Below are 16908 nucleotides of genomic sequence, written 5' to 3'. Positions count from 1 at the left end.
GTTGTGGCCGCCCTGGGACCTAATGCAGCGCTCACGGCCATCGTGGGAACGGGCCGTCACCACGCTTGCCCGGTGAGGACCCCGATGCAGTGAGAGGACAGTGGCTGGTCCTCGCCCCCAGGGGCTGAGCTGGTGCTCAGTTACAGTCTTTCAGATTCCACACCCGGCATCCTCTCCTCTCAGCTGCAGGTTATCTTCTCCGCAGGTTCTTCAGGGTGTGAGTGGTATTCACACATGACCCGCGTTCACCGTTCTCCTGTCGCCAAAGCCAAGGCAGCCCTTTCCACCGAGCAGCGTGTACCAGCGTCTTACAAACGCCACACTCTCCAGTTTTCATTGTTTCCACTTCTTCTGCCTCACCCTGTTTCCCTCTGGGACGGGTTTTCCCCCTGCGACCCCCTCTCCCCCAGCTCATGAGCACATGTCAAAGCTCTGGCATTTCTGTTGTCCCTAATTGCCTGTCCCCTAGGTCACATCCTCTGTGCTGTTCCCTCCTGCCTTTTAACAAGATACCACGTTCTTCCTTCATGGGGACTGTAGCTTGTCTACTCCCCTCCTGTTCCCTTCATTTTTCCTTCCCCACCCATACCTCCCAGTTATGGTCAACGGGGTCCTCAAGCTCTTGGGCTCAGTATACCAGCGGCCGGGGCCCCTGCCGGGGCATCCTTGTGCGGAGAGGACCATCCCTCCTGTGCTGGGCTTCCAGAGCCAGCACCAGGGCCCCACCCCTCACAGCTGCTCGCTGGTGAGACGGTCTGCACTGTGTCTCTGCTTTGTCTGAGCTCTGTACTCCCACTGCAAGCCCCATCAGCCTCAGCCCCAGGCTCCCTTTGCCAGACCGTGCGCATCTTCAGCTCTGCATGTGTTTCCCCAGTGTCCTGTCTTCAGATTGTCTGTGTTGTGTTTTCAATTTTTTTCTTGAGCAGAGCCCTCCCTCCACATTAGTGTCCAATCACCGCCCCTCCCCACCCCCCGCCACTGGCTGGGTTCTTGGTTCTTCCCTGCTCTCTCAGCATCAAAGCGTGAAAAAACCCCACACTGTGACCTGGTTCTACGTGGTGTGTCAATTCTCCACTCCCGTGGTGAAGACAGAAACCACCATTCAGAATTTCCTGGTTGTTCACAAATCCTCAAAAGACCCCGCAGCCACTGGAACCCTGACCCCAACCTGGAGGAGCGAGCCTGCAAGAACATTGTATGTTAGTTTGTTCCTTAGGTCACTCCCTTATTCAATCAACAAACACATTTCATGGAGTAGATCCAAGTCTAAGCTGATGTTTAAAGGGCGATTCTTGTGTGCTGGGCACCGGGCTAGGTACTGGAGTTGCCAAGACAGAAGAGACACAGTCATTCCCCTGGATGAACTAACCTTCTACAGGGGACCGTGAAACCCAGGAGCACGCAGTTAGTGGCCTGGGTCTGAGTCCCAGATCTGCCACTTCCAGCTGCCCAGCTTTGCCTGAGAGACTTCCCTCTGAGCCTCTGTGCCCACCTCTGTAAAATATTCTTAATAATACTTCCAACTGCCTCATCGGCCAAACAGGGCAGTTAAGAGTATATTCCAAAGTTTGTAACACAGATTCACTTATTTGTAAGTCCATGCTTGTGAATCCTTCAGTGCAGTGCCTGGCGTGTCGTAAATGCTCTTTAAACGCTAACTTTGATTATTATCACTAGAACAAAAATGAGACGAATACGGATGTTGGCGTCAGAAACGGCTGCTTCAGCTCTTACTTTTTGACCCCTAACCAGCACTTCCAAACCTCCCACCCATTTAGTCTATTTTCTGCTTGTTTGTTGCCCACTTTCTCGGTGCGCTTCCCTCCTCTCCAAGGTACGCAGTCCCTCCCCTTATCCACACACGTGGAGCCTTCAGTTCCGAGGGCCCATTGTCTGATGCCACTTTATGGAAGGGACTTGAGCATCCGTGGGTTCTTTGGTATCCAAGGGAGTCCGTGCGTGAGAAGAGGAGAGCTCTGCAGACAGCACCCAAGGATCACCCACGTGTCTGGGGTCAGAGGGAGAGGAGGGAACCAGGGAGGAAGATTAAGGACTCACCAGTGAGGAGGGGGGATCATGACGATGAGGAAGGAAGGCTTGCCGGGAAAGGCTGACCTGTGGTATAAAACACCGCACAGGAGGTCGTGGGAGAGTTGCCTGCTGTGTTCAGCTTTCTGGAAGTGTCCACAGGCATCCTTCTCTGACTGTTTCTCTCACCTGCGTCAGCCCTGTACTCAGATCCTGCACAACAGGAGAGTCAGGCTGACCAGGGAGAGCGGTCCCTCCTCCCTGGGGACGCGGGGGTGCAGAGGGAGGCTGTAGGGAATGGGACCAAGAACTCACATGGCCTGAGGAAGCATGTCTTTGACATGGGAGAGAGCAGCCTGTGTTTTGATTTGGCTCTGGGAGTCCCAGCTCTGGGCCCCACACACTAGTTTTTCAATCTTGCAGGGAAAAGCTATGTCATTTGTCTTGAAGGTTTATTGAGTTTTGAAGCAGAAGTGTTCTGGGGAGGGGGCAGGCGTCATCCATCCCACCTTTGGCATGTCCGGTAACAAGCCTGGAGTTGGCTGCAGTCAGCTCTGTCCCCACCCCGGATCCCACATCCGCCTGGCAGGGCTCACTCTCAGCCATGCTGGTGGCCTCCGTCTCTGATGTCCTCCATCTCTCTCCACAAGCACCCCTCACCTCCTGGCACTTCTCCGTTCCCCTTCCTCTGAGATGCCACCATGGTACACAGACCCCAGGCGACCCAAGATCGGGCAGCAGGCCCCAAACTCAGCAGCGATGGGTCCCCTCGCTCCCAGACTTGCTCTGCTCTCTGCCACTGGGACACCGGTTTGACACCAGTTTGGCTCCTCGAGCATACCCCTTCCTTCGAGGGATTTCTTTTACACCTTTAATTTGTCTCGTAAGACGATCTAGGCTTCTCTCTCTGAATATCCGTCTTGCATTCTGCAGCGCCTACCCTCCAACTGCTGTTTGAATAGATTCTAAAAACCGCTGCCAAACCCCTTGGCTTTCAAGAAATTCATTTTGGCTACTTCTTCTAATCCAGGCATAAATACTAGATTTTATTTTATTTTTCCCAATTTCTCTTTTTCCTGCTGCCCGCGTCCTATCTGCTCTACCGGTTCATTTCACTTTCTGTGCATATTGCCTGTTCCAGGCAACTAACAAATGGATCTGAGGTGCATTTTAAGTTCTCTCTTCTTATTCCCTATTTTTAAAGTCCCCTTTTCATTCCTCCAGCCCTATCTTAGTATCTCTGCCCGGCTGACCGTCTCCTGTTTGGCACATGTCACGTTCTGCTGTACTTTTCCCTGTTTCCTTTTTGGTTGGAGAGAAAGTGGACACATGTGGACTGATGACAAGAATCAGTGTTTCTCCTGTTCTGTTCACATTTATATCTTCCTTCCTTGTGTGTAAACCCACTTCCACGGGACTCTCGTCCTCTGGCTAAGAAGTCTAAAAAGTCCCAAACTCAACCTGTTTGTATCTTAGCTGTATGTCACATGCAACCTCGCAGCTCTTCCTACCCACATTGGCATATTCCTTTTTAACGCATGGAACACAGGCTGCCTGTACCGCATATTTCTGTGCTGAATGGTGTTTCCCCTAAACTGGATGATTTTAGTTTTTCAAGGCTTCCTTGGAATTCCCTCGCCTCACTCCGCCTTGCTTTCTCTGTTATTTCTGCCTCAGTATGTGTCTGCGTTGGGGGCTTTCTATTTTAAAACGTGCACTCCACTTGTACCAGAAGGACTTTATAGCCACTCACAGGGACACGTGAATCACAGCAAAGCAGCGTACACCAGAAGGAGGTGAGAAACAAGGAGGGCATAAAACGTGCTCAGGGCGAGCAAAACAGGAAAGGCAGCTCCCAGAGCCCTGATGCTGACCCCGAACGGGGCTCGGACCCCTGGGCGGCCACAGTCTGGGTCTGGTTCTCCCAGAAGACAAAAAGCAAAGCAACCTTGCAGAAGAAGGACATAGTCCTAGTTTGGGGCTTGAGCCATCATCACAGAAGAGCCATTGTTGTCATTTTTTTGTCCTTTCCCTTCTATGACTTCCCCTCCTGCTCTCTGTAGCGTCCGGGCCCACTGACTGCATCCCAGTGTGACTTGTCTGTCTTTACCCTGCCCGCCGTTTGGGCTGCACCCTGCCCTCCACACACCTGACATCCTCGTCATCTTCTCGAGAGCAGGCTGCCCACGCCGGTCTCTCTTTTGTTAACCCCCTTCATAGACTAACTCTTAAAATAATTATCTACACTCTGAGTCTATACTTAGTTTCCACGCAACTCCATCAAGCATTGCCTGGACCAACCTTTGTAAATGTCACCAGTGACGCACGTCATACAAAACCCAACAGGCATTTTATTTATTAATGAATGTATTTATGTATTAATTTGAGGCATAATTGACAAATAAGGTTATGTCAGTTTCAGGTGCACAACCTAATCATTCAATATTTGTGTACATTGCAAAATGATCACCACTGTCATTAGCATCCATCACTGTACACGGTTACAAATTTTTTTTTTTCTTGTCATGAGAACTTTTAAGATTTACTCTTTTGGTGGCTTTCAAATATGCAATACAGTATTATTCACTATAGTAGTCCTGTGCTCCATGACATCCCCAGGACTTAATTTATTTTATAACCGAAAGATTGTAGCTTTTGACCCCCTTCATCCATTTTGCTCACCCTCCCTACCCGCTCCGCCTGAGGCCACCGCGCATCTGTCCTCTGTGTCTAAGAGCTCTGGTTTGTGTTTGTTGGTTTTGTTTTTAGATTCCACAGACAGGTGAGATCATACCTGTCTTTCTCTGTCTGACTTATGTGACTTAGCATAATACCCTCCAGGTCCATCCATCCGTGTTGTTGCAAATGACAAGATGTCCTTCTTTCTATGGCTGAATAACATTCCATTGTGTGTATGTATACACACACACACATATATATATGATCATCCATCGATGGGCTGGACCCAGGCTGTGTCCATGTCTTGGCTATTGTACATCCTGCTTCAGTGAACACTGGGGGCGGGGCACAGATGTCTTTTTGAGTTAGTGTTTTTGTTTCCTTGGGATAAGTTTGCAGGAGTGGGGCTGCTGGATCAGGCCTGTCTGTTTTTATCAAGACTGATGGGCCCCTGTGCTGTGTTTACAAAGATGTACTCCTTTCCACTGTGGAAGGGCCTGTGACATCCTAACATCCTCCTGCTAAAACATCTGCCCTAATAAGATACTTCCAACTTCCTAAATAAAGTCCTAGAACCCCTTTGTGGGACCCAGTGCTTGTGTTTGGAGTCCCACGATGCGGTTGAGTCGTCTCCCCAGCTTCTGGCCTTCGTTCGTTGTAAGTGTAGTGGCCGTACTTTCCAAACTGAAGAATCAGACGTCTAACAACCTGCCTTCATTGAAAACAATCGAACTATAAGAAATCGGTACTGTCCCCAGTCCACATCCACACCTGGCTGCCACTGTGGGGGTAAGGCAAGTGCATCACGGTTCTGGCCACCTCCTGGCCCCAGGTCCTTGGCCAGAGCAAATGAGTCCTCATTAGCCATGACCTTCTCTGGGGAGTCATGGTTCTGTTTCCAAACAGGAGCCAAGGTTTCCTCCTTCCTGAGACAGGTGTCAGCAGCTTCACTTCCCGGGACCTGGAAGTGGGCTGCGGGCTCCCTGGGTTGCCCCTGAGAAAGTGGATTGTCACAGGCACATACCCTGGAGAAGACTCTCAGGGCATGTAAAACCCTCGGTGAGCTCATCCCTGCACTGGGCTGCTATTCCTGCAGGATGGAAATGTGACTGAAGGACCACATTGTGGTTGTCATCACAATGCCAGTTACCCTGGTCCAGCCTCTCGTTCCCCCTCATCATCTCCCGGAACCCTAGGGAAAGGCATCTTTAGCGAAGCCGCTGCCACATTCCTTCGTCCTTCCTTCTTCCTGAATTCAGGCCCAAATCTTCAAACCCCTCCTGTCTTCTCTTCTAAGAGGTGCCCCCAGCAGGGGCCATGCTCCTGGCTGATGCTGGAGAAAGACTCTGTGTGTAGCACCAGTGGTCCTTCTTTCCCTGCTGTGCTCCCAGGGGCTCGTGCTCGCACGAGCTCACCCCTGCCCGTCCACCTCGCAGCCTGCCTGGCTCAATCAGACCAGCACACAGACTCCTCCTCCATCTGGCTCCGCTCCCCTCTATCCCTAGCATCAAGATGCCTTCTCCCCAGCACACGCCCCTCACTCCTTTTTAACAAGATCTGTCAGACCCCCTTGAGTTACTTATATTAAACAAGACCATCTTACCTTATATTAATGCAAGATTTCCTTCTTCATTTCCTCTTCTCTAAAATGGAGATTATAATCGTGCCATTTCTTGCACGGTCATGTTAATCAAGTGATGAATGCATTAAAGTGCTTGGGACAGTTCCCAGCGTACAGTAGGCACCAATGTGTGATGACTGTTAACTGCTGCCCTGTTACTGTCACGGATCCTCCCCCAAATTCTCTGGTGCCCACCCTTTGGACTGGGCAGCTCGGCTCTCCCTACAATGCAGAAGTGTGTGCTGCCCTCTTCTGGCAGGTGGATGAATCGGTGCTAGGGACAGCGCCGATTTTAAGGGTAGGGAGGCTTGCGGACTTGAACTCATCTTCCGCCGGCAGGAACTCAGCTGTGCCTAAGCTTTAGCTGGGGGTTCCAGAAGGTCTCCTTTGGGGAAGGGGCAGAGGTCGAAGCCACCTTCCTTTACCTGTCCTCTGCGCCCAGGACGGGGCGTGTGCATCAGGCCGGATGGACACTCCAGGGGTTGCCGACTGCCTGGTGATAAGCTGTGCTCCGTCAGCTGCTTCTCTCTCCCTTCCTCCTCCCCCTTCCGCCACCCCCAGTTTTTGCTGCCTTTATGAACTTCCTTGACCTAAAATAGGAAAGTGTTTGAAAACAGTCAGAGCAGCCTGGGAGGGCTGTTAGCCCAGAACTAACAAGCTCCTTACTATCAAACCGCCTTGCTTTCTCCCAAAGCCTCGTGAAAGCCCACTGCCCTGGGGGGTGGGGGCAGGGGGCGCGAGGAGGTGGTGGGAGGTGAAGCGGAGGTTTTTTCCAGATTCCCCAGGATGTGGGGAGCCACATTCAGGAGGAGGGAGTGTGTGCCTTTATTATTTCAAGCCTTTTCCATCACAGGCCTGCCTGCCTGCCTTCCTTCCTTCCTTCCTCCCTTCCTCCTTCTCTACCTCCCCCCTCCCCCCAGCCCCCCGGTGGGCCAAGAGGCAAGGCCTTTCTGAGGAGGGGCTGGGCCCCCCACGCCCCGCATTCAGCCTGGGGCTCAGAGGCGAAAGCTAAGGCTGTATGTAAAAAGTGGTCGGGAAGTGAGTTGTAATCACCCTGCTCCCAGACAGAGGTCACTGAGGTGGGGCCCCAGGTCTCTTCTGTAGGAAACCCTGACCTGTTCTTTTGGAGGAAGGTAGCTAGGTTCCACTCGGGACAGCGGGTTCCTTGGAAGGAGGCCTGAGCCCAGACCGTTATCATGAGGGAGGCTCTGGGGTGGTCCCAGGACCACCCCCGCGCTGAGGATAACGAGGTAACTGTCTTCCCACTTCCTCATAAAGCAGCCACCACCGCTGTCTCGTTTTCAAAACGCCTCTGGTCATAAAGGAAGCCTTCAGGCTGCCTTTCTTGGCCACCCCTGCGCGCACATCACCAGCTCAGGGTGTTTGTTTGTTTGTTGGGTTAACATTTTTTTTGCTTTGATTCACATTCTTACCCAGAAAAACAACCTAGGCTTGGTGGGACCCACCACCAAGGTGGGGTGAGCCCTGCAGAGATGCTGTCCCAGGCAGGAGGGAGGGGAAGGGGCGAACAGTTCCTTCTGGAACCTACGAGCGGTTGCCCAGGGGAGCCCTCAGAGGGTCTTTGATTTGGTTCATTATCGAGGCAGAGGCTGGCAGTGTATAATTTAACAGATTTTGCTCCTGAAATGAATCCTTGGGCAGTCGTAAAGAAGGCAGTTGGTGGCGTGGTGGCTGCTGAAGGGGGCAGGCCCGGGGAGGGCAGTGGGGGAGGCAGGGGGGAGGGGAGGGAGGGTCCTGCGTGGGTGGGCACATTCATTAGTGGAGGGAGCCCTGTGAGCTGTGTGGGCTCCCGGCAGCGGAGCCGAGACCACCAACACCATTCCATGTGGCAGAATTTCCCGCCGTCTGACCAGAACGGGGCTCGCCTGGCCTGGCCTGGCCTCGGATCAAGCCCTGGGGAATAAAGGAACATTAAATGACTAATTTGAACACGAGTTAAATGCGCTTTCACCTCTGGCTACCATTACTTTATCCCGTGCCTCTGATCCCTCCTGTGCAGTCTGCACGTGGGCGCCCAGCATCTCTCTCCCTCTCCCTCCCTCCACATACACACATACACAGCGTGCATGTGTTCCGGTATTTCTGTGCACCAGCAGAGGCCATTACACATCTCCTTAAATAAACAGGGTCATAGGTCAATTAATCTGGAAAAAAAATGCCTTTGCACGTGAAGCTGCATTAGAGACAGGACACGATCGGGTCTCTCGGCTTTACGGTCAAGCCTGATGGCGTGTAGCCGCAGAAGTGTGAGAGTGTGCGCGTGCGTCTGCATGTCTCCCGGCCGTGTTTCGCCGTGTGCCTGCCAGTCAGGAGTGTTGCAGTTGGTTTATACATGACTGCACTCAGTTCCTCCACTGTCATCAGAACATAGCTTTGAGGGAAAATTCTGCCTCTGATCTGTTGACTCTCGGTGGAGAATGGCTCTGGGGAAATCAGCTTTCAGAAGAGCGTCTTCATTTGTGGTAGAGCCGGGGCTGAAAGTGACAAGATATGAACCCCAGGTGGAGTGTGGAACCTTCTAGCAGGAACTTCAGACGCCCCGGTTAGGAACTCTCCTTGTCAACTGTGTGGCCGTCTTGTCCAGGCAGGATGGGCAACATTCTCTCCATCTCACAGAGGAAAAGCTGAAGCTTGGATAAAGACACACTGGGGAGCCCGTGATGGGTGCGGGACGAACCAGGCATTTCTCAGCTTTTAAACTCTCCTGCTGCAAACCAGTAACACTAAACATAAGAATTGAAACCAGGGGTTAAATCCAATCTGGTATTTATCAGCAGCTTTAGAGAGGACACTTCATTGAAAAATAAAATTGCTACACAGAACCTTGACCTTAAAACCTCTAGCCTTCTTTAAAACCCTGCTCTCGAGGGGTCTTTCCAGAAGGCACCCCAGCCCACCTCAAGCCTATTCATGAGTTTAGCCTGAGAAGCCTCATCAGATAAAGAGGGTCCTATGTTTAGGACTTAAGTGTCAGGGAACACTTTATTTTGTTTGCCTTGTTATCTAGACCATTTTCCAATTTGAATGGATGTTTGAATCCCCTGGGGGTCTTGTGACAACACCAGATCGGCAGTGGCATTCCCTCCTTGTTTGGCTCTGATGACCCTGCAGGAGGGCACGCCAGGCCAAACAGATAGAAACCCTGCATCTGCCCCCAAGGAACTACATCTCATCCCACAAAGAAAAGCACCATCGGAGGTCCTCTGAGGAGAGGAAACCAGTTACAGGAGCACAGGGAGACATACAAGGTCACATTTTAGGGTCTCTTGCCTTTCCTCAGGCCCCACTGAAAAGCTCATTCTTTCAGCAAACACGTATTCAATACCAGGCACTGCCCAACATGCTAGAATAATGTAATAATGAAATATTGGCAATATCTGTGTGTGTTGGCAAAGATTGTGTTTGGCTGCATATAACAGAAACCTAATCACAGAGGCTAAAGCAAATATTTATTACATTTTCCTTAGCAAAAACCTATATGGCATTTTACCATGTGCCGTGCCCTGCTCTAAGCGCTCTTTGTAAATGTTTACTTCTGAGCAGGAGTTTGCTTTTCTCACATCACAAGAAGTCTGGAGAGTAGAGAGTTTCAGGCTGTTGTAGCTGCTTAAAGAATCACGGATCCATATCCTTGGAGCACCTGATTCTTAGTATGTGACTCTTATCCTCATGTCACAAAATAGTTTCTCCACTTCCAGACATTACATCTGAGTTCCAGGCAGTACCAGTTGTGTCTTGTCTTTTCTTTCCCAGAAGCATAGCCATCAATTTACACTTACATACTGTTGGCAAGAACTTGATCATTTGGCCTCCTGCAGTCTGGGAGTCTGGGAAAATAGGTATTTGTGACCCAGCATGTTTTGCTACTCTGAAAAAAAAAAAAATCTGGATTCTCTTGGTAGCAAAGAAGGTAAGAGTGAATTCTTGCATATAATTCACTTTCAACTTAAGATGATTTTTTTTTTTTTACCGCAGTGAAAATATCTGATCTGGCCATGCCAAAAAAAGAAATACTATCTCAGATTCTCCCTTGGGGTTGACCAGGTCTGAATCATTGCCCCACCTAAATTTTAGGAAACAGAAGTATAAAATTGCACACTTAATCTGTGACACTCTTTCTCCAAACTTTAGAAGACACAAGACTCATGTAGTAAGAGCTGTGTAGTAAAAACAAAAACACCCAGTGGATACAGTTTCTCCCTGCAAACTGTAATCCACGTGGAAGCAAGAGCAGGCGCCCAGAGATCTGCTCTGAGCAAGAGAGGGGGCAGGTCCAATTGTGGCATATCTGGGAAATTCTGCAAAAGTATTGGTTACCCCCAACCCCTGCTCTACTTAACCTCTAAGTTTGCCTCATTGCATGACTATTAGCAAGAAGGCTCGCTCTGGTGGGACTGCGGTTACTGAGGCAGAGTCAGAGTGAAAGGACCAGCTGAATACGCAAAAAAAAAAAAAAAAAAAAAAAGACTGTAATTCATCTGGGGTGACTTCCTTGGGGCAGAGGACGAGTCCAGCAGAGTATTTGTTAAGCAGTCTTTTTCCTTGCAACTCTAAGAATTTATTAGCTGTTTTGTAGCTTTGATCCTTATGCATCAGCGTCATCACACAATCACACACTGCACCTAACGACCACTTACTGCATGCCAGGCACCATTCTGAGCCCCCTGCGGGTTTTACCCACGGCAGTACTATCAGGTGTGCTGGGCTAGGAGCCCTTATTTTACAGACGAGGAAACTGAGACACAAGAGGTTAAGCTAGTAGGTTGCAGAGCCAGGATCCCAACCCAAGCAGCTTGCCCTGCGGTCTGTACAATTGACATGTGCACGTTACACATTTAATACAGTCCATTATTTAACATGCATGTGGTGCTCAGTCTTTGAACAACAGTAAAAGAAGGTCATTTGGGAAACTGTGATCAAATTAGCTCATAAAACAAGAAATACTGATGGAAAAGCTCCCATGTATGTTTTGCTACGTGTACACAACAATCCTAGCTTCACCAATGGAGTCCTAGCTCAGCAGTCCACGGGGGATGAGGAGTTCCAAACCTGGCCCACAGAGGGCGCTCCAGATATACCTGTTTCACCAATCAAAGACTGGAAAAGAATTCATAGACAGTCCCAAAACGACTAAAACCGGTAATCATTTAAATATAGACTTGTGATGGCAGGGTGGCCATTTTAAAATTTGTTAGTGCTCTGGCATAAAAAGGTGTGGGCATTTGAGGATGAAGACAGAATGTGGTTAAATCATCTCAGCCTGTTGGGCGGGGCTGAGCGTGGCTAAAGACAGTCTCCAGGTCTCAACACGGGCACAGATGACTGAGGAACTGAGACTCTCCCTTGACCAGCTCATTCCAAATGTCTGAACATCAGCACTCAGCCTAATCTATGGCCTGATACTTAAAAATAACCTGTTGTAACATAACCATTGAAAAAAAAAACTCCCAGTTTTCAGCCTGATTCAGTCCGCTGCATAAACTACAACCAGCATTAATAGCTCCAGTCAGTATTTATGCTGGTCTTCCTATTAGCACGATGGGTTTTACAACCATTTATGAGTTTCTGGGGAGCCTAATAGAAAACACACATCCTTGTTCGCTGTGGAAGTTGCAGAAGCGTGTTCTTTGCTGAGGCCAGAAGGGGGCGCCACCTCCCCGTGGCTAGAAGCCGGGCCGGGCTCCCTAATGGGGAACACATTCTCTCCTGGCGGCTCCAGCTCCTTTTCACCCTCCCTGGTGAGTTTCTGCAGTTTCCTCTTGGCCTGGCTCCACTCAGAATCAGGGTTTCTCCGTCTCTCTTTCTCCTCCTGTTGATAAATAAGCATTTGGAGCCCTTACATGGGACAGACTGTGTGCACAACAGGAAATCTACCTGTGAAGAACTCAGTGATAATCTTTCTCTTCAAATTTACTGTGGCTCTTAGGAGATTTAGAAAACTATTTGAATCTGGAACCGCCTGTGTTATCCATACCTCCCTTCATACTTTCAACTTTCAAATGATGTCTTATGAAAGTCATGCTGGATGGTCCTCAATTCTTTACCAAGCTCGTGGTTTAAACACAGCCTAATAATTACCGAAGACTCGTCTTTCTTTAAAACACATATTTTTGTTGTTATTTGTTCTCGTTGGGAATAATGCTTCCGAACAAAGGGCAAATATAAAGCTGATTTGCAGAGCTGCGTCAATAGGATGGTTATTCACAACGATTCCCTACAGGGCTTGGGGAGGAAGCCATGCAGAGAATCTGTCTCTTCCTCAAGGAGAATCCTTTGGAATCCTTTGGAAATATTTCAGAGAGTGCCCCGTTCACTGGGTGATTCTCTCCATGAAAAGGAGTCAGAGGGCACCCAACAGTGTCCAAATCCCAACCCACTGCAGTTGTAAGACTTGAATCCTGCCTTGGAAGTAGAGAATTATTTACTGGCCTCTTATTGGAAGAACCATAGGAGGTGGCCATTTAATTTGCCCTCCCATTCAAGGCCAAAATCCCTTCTAGAACCGAGAAATAATCCTCATGGCAGCATGAACTGCAGACTCTTCTCAAGGCCAGCTGACCGCACACGAGGGAACAGCAGGGGTCTGCTGGAGTTGCCATTGCATCTTGCTTTCTCATAAAGCACCTTTCCTGTTTCCCCCAGTGCCTAGAAACGGGGGCCCAGGAATTGCTTCCCACATATAAGCCCGTCACAGCCACAGCCAATTTGATGACATCCTCCTCTCTGTGAGGCCAAGTCCACCATTCCTGGTATGATGCCGAAGTGGACAGGAATTCTGCAAACTGTCAGACTGAGAAAATTTCACACACCCAAGTAGCCTGGAGAGAACCAGGGTGAACCCAAAGAGATGATTCCAGACCACTTGGGCGCCCGAGTGTGTTGAGTGAATGTGGGCACGCACTTCACCCTCTGAGCTCTTGCACATTTCTCCTTGGACCTGGGAAGCTCTGGGGTGATCCGATAAGCTTCACTCTGACACTGGTTTCCGCCTCAGGTTGATCTCTTGCTCCCAGTCTTTCCCTCAGTCTCTCCTTGCTCCCATCCTTTCATAAACTTATGTTCTACGGCCATAATAATGATAATGATTGTAGTAATAATGAGCTTTCATTAAGTCCTGCTGTGCAATGGACTCTGTAGAAGATGCTTTCCCAGCAACCTGTGAACCACCATGACCAGTGGCAGGATTCAAACCCCCGTCTCCTGAATGCCAGAGCGATGGGGCTGCTCTGCTCCAGGGTCTGTTATCACAAGCCCTGGCAGGGGAGCCTGTTCTGGGGTTCCCTCACCCCACTGACCATGACCCAGGCTCTCTCTGTCCTGTCCCTGATGGGACCAGTGACACGCCAACGTAGCCAGGGGCCCCAACCGCAGCAGAGAAGGGCTCACCGAACCCGGAAGAAAGCCGCTCATCTTCTGCAGCCCTGCTGCCATTTCCGCCTCGGTGTGGCCCGAGGACCAGGCAGAGATGCCACTTTAGGAGACGAGGGACTGTGGGGGTCAGCCACCCCTTACCTGCTGCATATTCTGGAAGGTCCCTGTGACTCAGAGGGTGTGGCCCCCTGTTCCTACCTGCTTTATAATTTTACCTCGATGGGGTCATCCATGCCCAGGTAACCCAGCTGTAACTGGCCCACCTTACTCTCTAAGGACTTTTGTGACAGAGAAAAGTGACATGATTCTAATCCCAAAACCTGGAAGATGAATGTGGATCTTGACAGAAGACTTTTTAGTGGGAGGAAATGAGATTGCCCATCGCAAAGGTGAAAGTCCTAAATACCCCCTTAGGACATCTTTGTCTCTCCTCACAACTAGACCCTACGCCAGCATCTATGTCTCTGCCCGCCTGGCCTGCACCCCCTGTCCCCCAACCCTCACCTCCGCCTTGTACCTCTCCTGGGCCTCTCTGCTGCTCCAGCCCCCTCCTCTCTCCTGGATCTTTGGCCCTGGGCACCCACACAATGCAATTTGACCTCTCTCGGTTTCTAAAGAAAGACTTCTCCCTCCAAAAGGTGAGGGAGAAGTGATAGTAAAATCTGACTATTCTAGATTTTTTGTTGCCATCACATTTTCATTCACGCTTAAAGCTATTGAATATCAACAAGGTGTAGCCATCTTTGTATTTTTCTCTCCAAGAATATGTGATGGCCAGAAAAATCTCTGCTGTGGTCTCCCTCAAACCACAGCTGCATTTTTTCTTTTTCTCTTTTTTTTGGGGGGGGGGTCCTTTATATCGACATGGTCTCCAGTGAGATGATGAAAAGTAAGAACTTCACTCAGTCCTCCAAGGTTTCTCAGTATCTAGATAGTTCTTTTGGAGGCAAAACCCAAGTGGATTTCTCTTTTCACCCAGATTGTTTGCTGTCTCTTGGGCAATGGGACAGCACTGGCCCTGAGTACAGGCAGAGTTGGTACTTGTTACTGAGAGATGATGTGAGGGGTCCTGGTAGGTCTCTCTTCAGAGATGACACCATCTGGAGCCAGTCATGGTCACTGAGAGCACCCAGGATTGTAGCTAAAATCAAGCCATTAATAGCAGAGCACAGATGTGTTATCAAACTAGCTGGAAGAACAGACTCGAGGAGTGGTATTCTGACAGCCACACCCTGGTCGGGGGATAAGGGTAGGTGAGAGAGTTCTGCAGCACGGAAGGAAGATGGCAAGCCGGGTGCGCCCGCAAGGAGCAGTGGGCCAGTCCTCGGCACCCAAAGATGGCCTTGCAGAGTAGAAGAAATGTAAGTTTTGGAATCCAACAGCCCAGAGGTTAAATTCTAGTTTTGCTCCTAACTTGTATAATAAGATGACTATTTTGAAAATGTTTTTCTCTGTGCTTTCCTGAGTCCATGATTCTGATCTGCCCTAGGCATCCATCTGCCCCAGGAGAGATGAGGGTTTCTATAGAAGGAATTCTGAGGAAGAAAAAGGAATCCAATACTTAGCTTCTGACACTCAAAATAGCATTTTCAACCAGACAGTAGCCTTACAAACCAAGCTGTTGTCTTAAAAAGTTCTGAATTCTTTTATCTCCCAATTTTAGCACACCAAGAACCATGCCCGGAGGCCTCAGCTCACAGGAAGTCTTGCTGCTCCGTGGTTGATGGGATATTTGACATAGGAAACTGAGACAGGGGCTTTGGGGATGGAGGAGGAGAGACAGGCAGGGAGATGTCTGGGGAGCCCCCCATGACGCTCTGCTTGGGTGTCCTTCCCGAGGAAAGTTTCGGAGGAAGGCAAGTGGCCTGCCTCTAACCACCACCCTAGGGTCACATCCCCATGGTTACCCTGGAAGGAAGTAGAGGGTCGGCAGCACTGAGACGAGACACAGCACCTGCAGAAGCTTCCCCAGGCCTCCCACCAGGCATTCCCTGGGACTCCCATCTCCCTGGAGCTCCCAGGAGCCTCCTCCCCCACCCCACCCCTTTACTCGGAGAGAAGAGCAGGGGAGAGGGACGCTCTCTGACAAACTGAGCATTCTTTATGCAAAAGAGACAGAATTGTCTAGAGGGACTGTTTAGATTATTACATCAACTAGCTTGTAATCCAGAATGGACTAAATTAAAGTCGTCATTTCCCCATCACCCAGGGATTCCCTAGGGATCGGGAGCTTGTCAGGAAGACCAAAGAGGTTAAAAACAAAACAGGGTCCATTTTCCACAGTACATCCCAGGAGTCGTTTGAACAGCCTGCTCGCACGTGCCCGTGTGCCTCGGATGAGACTGAGACTCAGTTTCTTTCTCTGTGACGTGCTGATGCATCACAGCTCACATCTCAACAGATTCACTGTGTATTTAAATGACAGGTGGCATAAACACCCCCGGGCCACTTCAGAACTTCTGTAAGGGCATTCCTGGCCGGTGCTGGGGAGCAGGATTCAAGCACCTGTGGTCTGCCTGGGTCCACCTCCCAGTGACCATGATCTCCGTCTCCACGGGAGAGTTGAACAGACCCCCATCCAGGCTGCGGACAATGGTCAGAGGTGGACCCCTGGTTCTTACCTGTCTGCAAGTTCAAGTGCCAGAGAAAAACCACGCATGAGAAACTGAGAGCACAGCCCCCTGGGTTCGCAGAGCTGCTCCTGTCCTTTCAAAGACCACCTGGGACATCTCCTCGGCTCCGAGTGACTTTTGAGCCCTGGGGGGTCCGTGTGGCCCTTTGCCCCTCGGTGCCCCCACTGCACAAAGCGCACCAGCAAACCGAGGCTGCACGTGCTTGCAAGGGCTTGTGGAGGCTGAGCAGGAGCCCTGGCTCCCTGGTCCCCGCTCAGCCTCCATGCCCGGGTAAGAGCGTATTATTTTCTTAGCTCAAATTGCCGTTTCCAAGTCATTATTTCTCTACGACAAGAAAACAATATTGGGTCTTATGTAATATCAACCTCAATGAATCTGGAAGTGATCAGGGAATGGGTGGCTTTTTTTCCACCCCCCTTAAAAAGGAGAAAAATAAATTTGAGATTGTTCGCTTATGGCCGAGAATGTTTATGAACTACTCCCCTCGTTTCCTCCTCCCATATTTTACTGGGCGCGCTTGTGTGTGGTACAGAATCAGGCTTTACGGGCAGGGCG

At 50.1% G+C, this 16908-nt stretch overlaps 1 protein-coding gene across 3 annotated transcripts in view; it reads left to right on the top strand.

Moving 5' to 3' along the window:
- CLIC5 (chloride intracellular channel 5) overlaps positions 1-16908 on the top strand; it is a 154319-nt gene that overhangs the window by 119630 nt on the left and 17781 nt on the right. The gene's annotated exons all lie outside the window — the stretch shown is intronic.

The sequence above is a fragment of the Camelus bactrianus genome, chromosome 20 (genome assembly GCF_048773025.1).
Source record: "Camelus bactrianus isolate YW-2024 breed Bactrian camel chromosome 20, ASM4877302v1, whole genome shotgun sequence".
Taxonomy (NCBI): Eukaryota; Metazoa; Chordata; class Mammalia; order Artiodactyla; family Camelidae; genus Camelus; species Camelus bactrianus.
This window is presented reverse-complemented; position numbering and strand designations above follow the sequence as displayed.